Here is a 14001-nt window from a genome sequence, read left to right as displayed (position 1 = left end):
CCTTTTCCCTTTTTGTCTACCTACCCCTATTCCTCTCGCTCCCATCTCCCACACTCTCTCACCTCCTCACACCTCTCACTCTTCACTTTCTCTCAACAAAAACCTCTCCCCTCACTACACACACGTCAGCCTCTCTCGCAACCGGAAACGGAAGTCCTTCTTCTTGTAAGTTGTCAATAAGCATTCACGGGAATATATCGAAACGTGAATTGTTGCGTTGTCTTGCTAAAATATAAATTCACTTTCATCAACTATATTTTTTAAAAATGGGATTAACACCCCATCGAGCATGTCTATGTATTGTTCCGAATTTATTTTGGTGGAAACTGTTAGATTATATATATATATATATATATGTTACAGTGAAACACCGAAATCTGGAGAATGTCGACTTTCACCGGTGAATGTCAACATTCACATAGTCGCTTGGTGTATGTCCGAAATATTTGCTAAATACCCTTATTTCTGACTTACACCGGTAAATGTTGACATTCACCATGCACTAATGGTGAATGTTGAACATGTTGGAGATTTATATTTTCTTCTCCGTAATTCAGTCGCTATAAAACGTCACGCCAAGTCGTGATTAATTTCGGGTTATGTGCGTTACGTTACATTTCCTCATAAAAAAGGTTTAGGGTTAGGGTTAGGGTTAGGATTAGGGAATCATTTGGGGGTAGAAGGGGGTGAATCGACTTTCGAGTAGAACTACGGGATTAGGTAAGGGTGGTATGCCCCTGGTAAATCCTCCCAAAATTTTGTTATTTTCTTCCTACGACGCTCGGTTTAGGAGATGCAACGATTTTTAGAGGAGGCGAAAATAAATTTGGGGAGGGCAAAGGGGTGGCGAATCGACTTTTGAATAGGAAAGGAATGACCAAGAATTTAAAATACACAGTACATTCTACATGAGAAAAGAAAATAATAGTAATAAAAAAATGACTTACTTTTGACTTTAAAAAAAATTAAGAAAACGTTGCTCGCGTTATCAAAGCTTGCATAAGACTGACAAAGCTGATTGACTCCGAGCAGAACAAAGGATTTGGCGGGAGAGAGCCAGTCGCTTGTTTTTTGACTCTTCTGTTTTGGACCTCCACCAGAGCATATCTATGATTGTCGACATACACCGGACAGGGTCCGAATATACAACAATGTAATAAAATATTCGATCTTTCACCGACGTATTTGGTATCTGTTGACATTCACCGGTGAAAGTCGACATTCTCCAATTTCGGTCATTAACGGTTTAATAATAATGAATAATACAGAAGTGATACATGTTACGACACGCGACAACGCACGAGGACTACACGATGGTTCTGGCGGAGAGCGACGCAACGCTCATGCGCACATTCTCACTAGCACGCACCCTTCTGCGCATACTCACTGGCGCACGCTACGGGATGTGTGACAAACTTCTATCAGAAACGAAAAAAAGTTTTAATTTTCCAAGTGAAGAAAAAGCTCCCCAAAGCATTAACTTCTACCATGATTCTGCTTAATCTTGGGTCATTCTTTTGACGGAGATCATGCCAATATGAGGATCATCCGTCTGGACCATCTCAATTAAACTTTTTCTTATCCTGAAAGATGACTCTATTCCATTTGTCGGTCCAGTGCATATGATTTTTTGCAAATTGTAGCCGAGTAGCCTTTTGATGTTCTTTTAACACCGGCTTTTTCTGAGGTTTCTTGAAAACAACGTTTGCTACGTTGTGCAGAATTTGTTGTACACGTCTCGCAATTATTAGCAATTTTATTTTTTTTTTATCGCTTCGTTTTGTCGTTAATACAGTTTTCGGGACGACTTTCGTCGTATTTCGGATGAGGGAATCTATGCACCTTGACTTTATTGTTGAATGGGCTGAGAGAGAACACAGAAAATTAGCGAGAAGCGATAGCTAGTGGCCGACCATAAAGATGTCGGCCGAACACCAATATCTTTCATTGGAAAAGGATAAAATATGACATACCCTCTCGTTCTGGCACTAAGCGAACAATTTCTGTCGAGCGAACAATTTCAAAAGATGAACGGGAGATATCGATTTTCTTATTTCGAAAGAAACATCGTCGTCTTATATCGAAAGAAAACTGTAACTAACAAGCGAAGCCGAAATCGCAATTTTAGTCATGGAAAACCATCCCTTAAATTTTCTCCCTCCTGTAGCCGAACATCCTGTATTATTGAATAAACTTATTGCGAAAGAAATCATGCGATCTATGCTGCTAAAATTGTACACAACTTAATTTATTAAAATATGCAACGAATTCTCGAGTTCTAAAAGTATCGATGACTATGCGGTAAATTCTACGAGATTGACACACATGACAATATGACAGTAGTCGTTACCGAGACCTAGAGATTTAATAACTTCATCGTACATATGTATTGGAAAAAAAGAACAGAAGAAGTGAAAACACAATTATTTTATAAAAAGAAAGAGACATTCTATATTATTCGGATTGGAGTTTATGAACAAGAGTTTCACCGGAAATCGAGGAAATGAATTCGTGATGGAACGAAGTTTTTCAAACGAGCGAATATTGAAACGGTCGTCCGGCGCGTGAATAGCATACCGAAAATAACTGCGAGAACGAATTTTGTACACTAAAAGGACCGTGTGCAACGGTAGCTAAAATTTTATTACATTTTCCGAAGTTATTTCATTCTCTAACCGTTAATTGTCACGAAATAAGATTTACAGGAGCAGTGAAGCTCCACTCATTGTTGCCCCACCGTTGCGATTCCACTTTCGTATTCGAAAGCGTAACAAGCGCTCGAAACTTTTAAATTGTTCGACTCTCGACGTTCACCGACTTTCTAACATCTAGCAGCTCGATTGTACGATCTACATTGTGACACGAGATGAATATTCATGCATGTAGGTATGCATGTCGATTGTACCAAACGTTGGTTTCCCGTTGAAGGAAAAATAAAGCAACCGTGATTTCGCGCTAACAATAACGGCTCTTGCGACTTGGCAATTCCTTTAATGTTTTAAGCGCTTTGTTTGCACAATGTGGAGGCAACGCAAAACCTGTTCTACTATTTAATCCGTACATCATACAGATAATTCGAATTTGTTTAAAATGTAAATACTGTTCACTTTAGTGAACGTACACAAAGGGTAATACATTGTAATATAACGAATAAAGACGTCAAGAACCAAGTAATATAGTAAATTCATTCTTAGCTCGTTTCAAGGTTGTTTGTACAATACAATAAAATAATCCTTGCGTTTTTACAGGTTTAATTTGTTTCGCCATTAAGTCGGAGAAAATTAAATCCATAAAGAAAACAATTTATGTGTTCTACAGAAATGTACATTTTATCACGGAATTATTTTTAGACAGCGGATTTTGTGAGGTTGCATGAAGTTTGACGCAAGAGGGCGTAGTGCGCGGAGACGACGAGCTGCGAGCGTCGAGCGCAGTGCTGAGGTATTGGCCAATTTTTCTCGCGCATGTGCGGCGATTTTCACCCCAGTAAAGTAAAATGCTGGATAAAATTGTGTACCTCAATCACCCTGCAAAATGTTTAAAAATTGTTATAATTTGATTTTGAAAATAGCGAACTCTACGTCTCTTTGTAACTCCTTCTCCAATATTAGCTGCCATTGTATAATAAAATGTTAACAATAACTTATCATAAACTCGTAGGGCACTCGTCTCGTCTCGAAAGAGATTATTCCGGTATTTCCGCCAATATCACTGCCCCACTCCCTTTACCTTATAATATAGATACGTTACTATTTTGGGTGCGCATGCGCGAGAAAAGTTGGCCGATATCTCAGCACTGGTCGAGCATAGCAATGTGCCTGTTGGTGTTTGACACCTGAGAGTGTGAACAGCAGAGAGAGATATTGTAAGAGTTAACCCTAAAGTTATTATTAAAATATATTTGTTTAGTATTTGATCTACCTCCTTTTTATCCAACCCACAGATCTTAATGCAAAATCAAAATTAATGCAAATCATTTTATCCAATGTATTTTGGATAAATGCCTTCATAAAAAGTCTTCATAAATATTAGTTCAAGAGCTATTAAAATTCTATATTTGTTTAAATAATGAGTATTATATAAGGTTTCCCAGTATAAGGAATATTCGTAATAAATTGAAGAACAGCCGAAACTGCCGCAGCGATCAATAGTAATGTATTGCTCTCCTGATTTCAAAGTTCGTCCATCGATCTGTCCATTGAATGCATTCGCAAAGATCCTATTAGATAACTAGAAAATATTTCATCTGTTAAATAACCAAATGCAATCGATGTATCTACATGACGGAATTTAAAAATTAGTAACAGGTACGTAACGCTAATGCAACATAATATTTTCCGAACGTTTCTATCAATTTATATATCCTTTTAGCAAATTTTTCCCTTTCATGTAGGCTATTATATTTAATTCTCGATAACTAAACCATGATGCTTGGAAATGACCGCTTTTTATTTAGCAACAAAAATACTTTACCTTCTAACGGAACTTCTTCTAATATTTCGCAAAAATTGAATTTATTTTAATAATAACAGTGACGAATGATTTGATTATGTTCACCCTTTCAAGAACAAGAAATGCTAGTTCTTGAACGATGAAAGCACAAAGAAAGTAAGTTGAATAAACACAGATAGTTTGAATAGAAGATAAAAGTAAGAATACACGCAGGAATTATAAAAACATAGGGGATATCGAAGGTAAACAGAACGGTGAAATGAAAAAATATAGAAAAAATGGAATTATTAAATACGTCAACTTTGATGGGGATCTAGTTATCAAATGTGTTCGAAGATTGATCAAATTCGTGAAAAATTCTCAGAAAAATGGGACAATGATGCTAACAACGCCATAGGTATGATCATTGTAACAAAGAGTAATTGTTATGTTGACATAGTAAGGTAATAGTCCTATTTCAATGCAGTGCATCCTTTCGGCTTGTGTTAAATAACACAAGATGTTAGATAAAGTTGATGAACACTATCGAAGAATCTCGAGTTATTAATTTCATTCATTGCCTGTCAAATCAGTCAAATAGTCTTGCATTGAAAAACAGACTGACGTGTGTCTAATTCTTTGCAGGATATCGCTCCTTAACTAATTGATCATAAATTTCTGGAATGGATTACATACCATTCTACGATTGAGTATACTTTGTACTTACTGAACCGTTATTGTAGTGGCCAATTAACAAGGTATTCTGAAGGATTCGGTGAAGCGTAATACGTACCTGAAACAAAATACATGACAGAGATGAATGGACTTACATGGATAAAGTTGTTACACTAAAAGCAATTTTATGTAAGAGAGGAATATGAAAGTGTTAAATCATTTTGGACGTCCATGTGGTTTCGAACTATTTACTTTAGAGAGATAATAAAGCTGATACCAGCTTATTAATATTTAGAAAGGCTACATTAATCAGCTGGAACTACAACATTCCTAATTTTTGTCTCGGTTTAAAGAACGTTTTTTTTTAAGATACTTCTTCAGCTAGAAGTAAGTAACACACATGTGGTTAATAAAGTAATGGGCTTAACTTCACCTTGGCAACCTAGAAATTATTAACTTTTTTCTATATAATCCTGCAGATTTTGACGAGAAAATGCTAAAAATCCCAGTTTTAATGTTAGGAATTCACTGATTCGGAAGTTATAAGTGTGTTACAGCCTACGCGCGGTGGTGAGTACATACCAATATGGCAGCCTCCTTACATGTCAAAAACGCTTGAAATCGGCCAACTTTAAACGCGCATAACTTTTGAACCAGTGAATCCCTAACGTTAAAACTTGGTTATTTGGAATTTTCTCGTCAAAATCTACGGGATTGTATGAAAAAAAGTTAAAAATTTCTGGGTTGCCAAGTAGTAGTGTTGCGAAGTTTATCCAAGTAATGTTTCCATATTTACAAATGAACTTTAGAAACCGAACCATTCCAATAGTTTTTAAATTATCCAAGTTTTAGTAAATTGACAGATAAATCAATAGAAAATAGTTTCCTCTTTCTTTTCTATTTGTTGGTTCCGCAGAATAAAATTGCAATTCAACCCTCGGACTCCTGCGAGTTCTAGGCCTATACCGGAGTCATTTCTGACCCACACCGAGATTTCACTACAGTTTTCTTTCGATATAAGGCGATGGCTCGGGACTGGCTTTCATCGTATTTCAGATGAAGAAGAAGAAGAGGGGATAGCGATTTCCTTATTTCGAAATAAAAAGTTTCGTCTTATATCGGAATAAAATTGTACATATTAACAGTCGCTCGAGCTTATCCCCACCGCGACTGGTCACGAATGACTCCGGCATAGCATACGGATGATTAAGTATTTAAAAATAGTAGTTTCTATTGTTTCTACACTGTTACTTATATCTTTTGTATTACATATTTAACTTACAAAGAAGTTTCAATAGCGAATAGAGTTTATCTGATAATAATCAGCGATCCATTCCTTCACTATTTTTAATATTCCTGTGTAGAGAATGTGTAATGTCTCCTTGGCTAAGATACCATTTCTAGAAATTTTAGATCTCTATCCTCGTTTATAAGAGACATATTACACTAAAGAGTGGTAAATTATAAATCTTGAATTTAATATTTCTCAGAATTATTCGGTTTATGAAATATTAAGAAATACTTTAGTAACAGTATTTGTATATCTTAGAATGTATTATAAATATTTATCAATCATTTAAAACTTCTTTTCATGTCTGCAAGTTAGAAGAAACTAGTTAAACTAAAGAGGTGTGAACATTTTGAAAGTCAGTCTTATTTCTGATAAGTAAAAACTACTAATTATGTATGTGAAAATAATTTTTTATGCAGAGAACTATGCTGACAAGGGAAGTTATCAAACCCGTAAATTCAAAAAATGATGAAACTTTGCACACAAGTAGAGTAATAATACCACCCTATATTTCCGTGCTACTTCTCGCATTAAAAGGTGAAATCAACCTGTGAAAAAATTTCAATATTTTCTTTTTCGTGAAATATCTCAAGAACTACAAATGATATTATAAAAAAATTGAAACGAAAGTTGCATGGTATTGTTGTGTTTACCAAACTGTGTAAAAAATTTAAAACATGCATTATTTTAGAAACGCTTCCCATCTCCGGGCTCCCTCATTCCATATCTATTAACAATTTTTGTAATACAAAATGTTTTTAATATTAAAATTGTTTTACACAATTTGGTAAACACAACAATAACAGATACATTAAGATATTTCACGAAAAAGAAAATATTGACATTTTGTCAAGGGCTTTTTTTACTCCTTTAATACGAGAAGTAGAATGAAAAAATAGTGTTGATAATTTTGTTTATAATTTTTTGAATTTACGGGTTTGATAGCTTCCCTTGTGAGTATTATTAGAGTGATCTGGCTAACTTTATTTTGCAGCTTGTTAAGCAGAATCCACTTCAATAGAAATTCATTGAGCCAATTATGGTTTAAGACTTAACAAGCCGCTGTTGATCTCGGAACTTTTCAGTGGTCTGCAATATGTACAACTTTCGAGAACGTTTGGATTAATGTACACTACCACGGTTGCAACGTTTCGCATATATCTACATACGTCAAGAAAACATCCTGCAATGTATTTGCGGTTCCGCGTAATTCGATAGCTATTGGTAATTGATCAAAATGTTGTCAATTACCACCGATCAAAGTGGTAGGCGTCATAATTAGACTGCGGATGGTCGGCATTCGTTACAAAAATGAATAGGCGAAATATAAAACTGAAATGACATTGGAAGAATTTCAGCATATTGTTACATTACCTTCGATTTTTTGAACTGATTAAAAGGGTAAATCTATGTATTTTCATTCAACGTTCTTTTACAATTGATTCGAACAGTTTTTATTTTACATAAAGATTCGCAGTCTACTTACAATACATAATAAATTTTTAACGAAGCCATTAATACTAAATAATTAATAAAATAGTTTTCATTTGTATCACTGAATTGATGGATTCTAATTAATGATTCTAATTAATGAATTTAAAATGAATTTAAACTGTGTTGCTTATGAAAAGTTAATATTGAAGAAAGTGGAACTTTCTTCGTAACTAATCAATTGTCAAAGATTTACAATTATAATATTATATTTAATAATACTATATATATTGTATTTCAGCATTTTTTAAACTCTTGAGTAAAATTTTATTTAATAGCAGTTGATGCGACATAAAATTATAAATTAAAAACAAAATAATACCAGAACCATCCTTATTTTTCGAATATGCTTCGCATTATTTTCGATTTATCATAACAAAAGTATGTTATATCCGCATCAGATTGCATTCGCACTTGGTATATACTAAACGAGCAAGTCGATGTATGTATGTTATAAAATTGTAAATTAGCGGAAACAAAAAGACAAAAATTAAATGTTCAATATTTGTCTGTATTAATATACGCATATTTATTTTTCAGCACGAGTAAGCAATGAAACAATGCCATGCGAACGACAGAGTATAACATGAGCATGAACATTTATAGGACTGATCACACGGACATGTGGTATGTAGGATGTTCGACTACATCTGTAAAATTTTTTGAGAGGATAAATGATTTGGACCGTCGCAGTAAGGTTATTTTTACAGCATTTCTTTCAAAAGTTGATGTAACTTTCTATGATGCACGTTTAACTACTGTTTTATGGTCCTAAATTTAGTAATTCAATCATATGCAAGAGTAACAATTGCACACACTTCCCAACAAAAATCCGTATGCAAATCCCTATGAAATTACCTAGTTTTATTTTCAATAAATTTTCATCACATCTTTTCTTCAGACCCCAAGGACAAGAGGAAGGAAGTGTTGCCAGATCAAGACTTGTGTCCGCACTCTAACTTCCCCTTCTATTGCGTAATTCCCCACGCTTCCGTCGCGGCCCGGTCACATCACGCGTTTCTCCTCTGTCGTGCATACTCCTGTATTGGCAGAGAGAGGATACCTTTTTCCCCTTCAATTCGTGCTCCCTCCCCTCATCTGGCGACACTAGAGCGAGAAGGTGCCAATAGCACACATATTACGAAATCTTTCAAGGGCTGTAACTTCTGATAAAAACGGTTGACGACCTGCTGTATGCAACGAAAAATTATTACAAAAGTCAAGCTTATCAACAATGTATAATACTATGTATTTAACACTAAACCTACCATGGTCGGCCAAATTAACCTTTTCGAACTTTACAACATTTCTTAAAGTATGTATACACCCCGTGGCAGAATGTTTCCGATCGGAGGCATTGAAACGGATTTTAGAGAAAACATTCACAATTTAGAAGTATAAAATATTACTTTACGGGGTTAAAACTGATGGCAAATGAAAAGGGGCTTATTAACGAATGAAAAACAACAAAATAACATAAGCTTACATTTATTATGGGCAAAGAAACGAAAAAATAAACAAATTGTTACTCGGAAAAAAGTTTCCGATTAATAAAACTGCTGGAAGAAAGTTTCCGATCACGACTCGAATCAGCTGCCTTATTGAATGAGACGCTATCAAGTTACTCGCGTTTCATGGCAAATACATCCAAACCGCAAAGGTGGACGGCACAGTACAATTTTGCAAATCGAAGAGAGAGCATCGCATTATTTATTAAATAATTAAAATTATATAAAAATGAATTTGTTTCGTCATTTTATGAAGTTGTTCATCGTTTTATGGAATTCATTCAGTAACAAATTGATTATTATTTACGTTTAATTATATTAACAATAACTGTTTTAAGGACCGGCCATTTTGACCGCGCACGGTAGGAATAGGTATACAAGAAATGTCGGTAGGTTTAGTGTTAAGTTATTATTTACATAGTTTTCACGTTGTTTCGAGTTTATGAAATATACAAAATTTTGAAAAGAAATGATTCTTTAAACAAAAAATATCGCTTCATTTCAATGACGCAGATCAAACTTTGAAACTGAAAAGGATAAAGGAATAGAAAGTAGTTGAGAAGCAGGTTGAGAACAATTTGAACTTGTTACGTATGGAGAAGTTTCTCCGCGCTTATTTCAATTAGAATATTTCTAATCTCCTTCATGAGAACGAAAAACGTCCCAACTGACCCCTTGCCGGTAGGTGTGCGCACTCCCATTTAAATTACATAGAAGAAAGTCAAAACTTCGGTGGCGGTGCGGTGCTGGTCAGGTGGCGGTGCGATCAGTGTGCGACGGCCTTTATGCTCCGGTTGGACGCAGCCGGCACGAAGCATGATACATTAACAGTACCATACAATTTCCTAATATGGAAATGTCGAGAACATTCTCTTCTGGAATCTGTTAAGATAGTCTCTGATAGGAAACATCCTGGCTAACCCTTCGTTTAACCCTATAAACAGAGATCCAGCTGCAAACCTTCAACCCATTCGAAGCGACAAATACGAGTATGCGACCCTAGTTTAAAACAGACACCCCTTCTCATTTTTAAGGTATATAAACCCGTTCATTTTCATTCTCTTTGGTCAGTAACAGTGCAGTAACGTGCAGGGTCACGTCGAGTCGCGTTCATAAGAGTCAGTTCCAGTGAGATTGGGCTAAAGTTTCCTTTCGTATCAACAGACCCGTTTCATATCAACGAATCCGTTTGTAGTGCTATTTTGGTATTCAGTAACTGCTATTAGACCCCGCATTGCCAGTGCGTCAACACCAAGCATCATAGGTAAACTACCTTTATTGTATCATACATCCAATCGCGACACTAACACTTGTTTGGTAAATCGTACAATCTATAAACCCTTAATTACTGTCCAATATCCTAATCTAATAATTGAACGTTTCCACACGAAACAATCTTACCGCTCGGATTGTATCAATTAAACTATACTAGTTACGAGGCCTACTGAATTCGCATCAGTTTCGTCGGCGACACACCATAGTCCAACAGATTCATTCAATCTCGTGGCTTCCCAGTTTCGCATTGGGTTCGTACACGAAAACTATACCATTCTAGCGGCTCCCTGCTTTCGCATCAGGTTAGGATGGTATAGTTTTCGTGGACGCACCCGTTGCAAAACTGGGGATCTACTAGGTTGGAGAAATCTTTGTTGGATTAAGGTTTGTCGCGAGCGAACCTGACGCGAAATCAGGGACCCGCTAGGATAGTTAGTAAGCCTCGTAACTTATGTATATACAGGGTGGTTGGTAACTGGTGGTACAAGCGGAAAGGGGGTGATTCTACGCGAAAAAAGAAGTCGAAAATATAGAATAAAAATTTTTCGTTTGAGGTTTTGTTTTCGAGAAAATCGAATTTAAAGATCCGTCGGGTTCGCGTGCTTTAGTATGCGCAGGAAGTAGAATTGGTAGGTCATGATCAGACGCAGTAGACAATTCCTATCGAATAGCATGCGTACTTGCTGCATTTTCAAACTCGATGACAAAGTGTATAAGAATCACCCAACTGGTATTGCAAAACTCGAAAAAAGTTTGATTTTGTTGGACAGTGTAATTTATAAAGGAACAAATTTTGCCATCTACTATTGTGGCAAAAATGATTCGATGAAACAGCTCGAGTGTCTACTATTATTCACATTTCCAATGTGAAAAAACTCGTTGTAAACAAATGAAAATACTAATAAGAAAATGAATATGTTCATTTTTCAGTAAATTAGGTACTGATTCAATTTCTTAAATACCAGGAATTCCTTTCTTTTTTTATTCCATTCCTTTTATTCCTTCACCTTTCCAGGTTTATTGATCCGTGCGCGTTCGGATAATTTTTTAAAAATTGTCTGTCTTTATCTTCATCGTTAGAAACATTAAAAAGTGTTTTTATGCTGTGTTTTGTTACTTAAATTTCTTCATAATTTTCACATAGAGGTAGACTGTTTATTATTTTATACTTGGTGAAAGGGCAATAGATATCGTCGTTTTATTAAAATATTTCTTAAATATAATTAATTCTTATACGATATTTATCTAATGTATACAGTACATACTACTTTTCGCATTTAATAGATACAACTCATTCAACAATCATATTCAATATTTTCTGTCAGGGGTAAGTGTATAACGGAACAAACTGAACTAGTTTATCATCTAGCAATATTAAAACAATGAATTGTAATATTGCTAGATACTGAAACGACATAATAGGCTCAAGTACACATTTATAATAAAAACTTTAAATATTTTACCATATAGTCATATATTCGAAGTTTTTGCAGAGAATTATTTATAAAAATTTTCGTATAAAGATATTTCATTTGAACGTTGTGTAATATCCGTTAGTAAAATAGACATGAGAGTAAAACTATTTCTTTAAACGTTTTAGACGCGCATAAATACATTTTTCGATTCTGTGCAGCAGCTGTTTCGTATCGCCTGGAATCAGCTCGTTAAACCCCATTAAGGCGTTCGCCTTCAATTTTCTTATTTCCGAAATGCACCGGTTGACTCGAACGTTAATTGCAATCCCGTATTGCATTCAGTTCGTTCGCAGTATGTTAGTAGCATGCGGTTTCGAACTGGTGGTAATTAAGCCGTGGGATTTTCGTGACTCGAATTAACACTACAATCGAAGCAATTAAGCTTGTGTTAATCTCTTTCGGGACGCAGGCGCGCAGCCCCTTCTGTTTGCGCTTGATAATCTCTAAGAGATAAGTGCAACCGAACGCATGCTGCTCGAAAGTTTTCGTTCCTTTAATAACTTTAATAACTTAATCCTCTTCTCTAGCTTGTGTCAGCAGATCGATTACATTCCATTAATTTCTGGCCTGGAAAATTAATCGCCAATTTACTCACCACTCGATAATGTTATCTGTGACATTCGATTTCATCGCACTTCATTATTAATACATCACCAAATAAAATAATCAATCCATTCGATCCTAAAACCATATTCACATTGAACCCGCAACGAGGAACTTCGTGTCGCCTCTTGTTAAACATTTCCAACCAATAGAAATTTCTAGAGAAATATTTACTCCACAATTCGAAGAAGATTTGGAGTTTATTTTGGATTTAAGGCTACATTTATTACTAGGAACAAGCTGTTCGCACGCAAGTTAAATTGTTCCAAACTGTTAATGATGACTGTATTCGCTGCTTACAGGTTGCAACATTTATTGTTATCAGTAATGAAAGGAAGAAACGGCGAAAAGCACGAAAACTTTTCTCAAGTAACAAAAGTTTCTTGCAAACACGTAACAATGTTATTCAAAACGATGATCTTGATAGTACAGGTACTGAAACTGGTAGTGAGACCACGCTTCTAAATAATTACCACTATTATCAGAGAGAAGAAAAAAAATTTGAATTTATTCACTTTTATGTAAATACTAAGGTAACTCCCAATTGTTAATAAACAGCAAAATTATTGTACTTACTATTACACGCGCGTTTGCCGAATTTTCAAACGCAATCTTGCCAATCTCTCAAAGCCTTATAGGAAAAACTTTTATTCTACGTTTCCGACTTACTGTATGTAGAATCATCCTTTTTTTGTTGTGCCACCAGTTACCGAACACGCTGTATAAATCAGGCGACAAAGCATAGAGATTGAAAGAAGATTTATTTTTGTTTTTATGAGTTATCACTAGAGTGTGCGGATACCCGAAATTACGGGTATCCGACCAGTCGAGTCGAGTCGGAAAAAGTCTGACAGGTCAAATATCCGAGACATCTGAATATTTGGGTAGCTTGATCACGTCGGGTAGCTTGATCGTGTCGAGCTTGTAAATAAACACCTAAACACATATAATATTTTGGCGTTCCCAAAATATTATAATTTAAATCAGTCACACTCGTGTACTAATTTCACGGGTGGCACAGAATATTTTTATAAATCTCCTAACGAGTGTACTTACAACACTCGCAACATAATTAGTACTGCAATATTTAAAAAGGGGGATAGAATATTATGCAATATTAAAAAAGGAGAAAATATATTTTTTCTTCCGTAAAAATTATAAAGTTTTTGTACATGCTTGTTGAGTAATTGATTGTCTATATAAAAGGGAGCACATTATTCAGGACAGCATTAGTACGAATTACGAATAGTAT

General features: G+C 35.3%; 1 protein-coding gene across 1 annotated transcript in view; it reads right to left on the bottom strand.

The window, feature by feature from the left end:
* Nucleotides 1-14001, bottom strand: part of LOC143363973 (uncharacterized) — a 764268-nt gene that overhangs the window by 451757 nt on the left and 298510 nt on the right. The gene's annotated exons all lie outside the window — the stretch shown is intronic.

The sequence above is a fragment of the Halictus rubicundus genome, chromosome 2 (genome assembly GCF_050948215.1).
Source record: "Halictus rubicundus isolate RS-2024b chromosome 2, iyHalRubi1_principal, whole genome shotgun sequence".
NCBI classification, from domain to species: Eukaryota; Metazoa; Arthropoda; class Insecta; order Hymenoptera; family Halictidae; genus Halictus; species Halictus rubicundus.
Note: the sequence above shows the minus strand (reverse complement) of the source record. Positions and strands in the feature narration are given on the sequence as shown.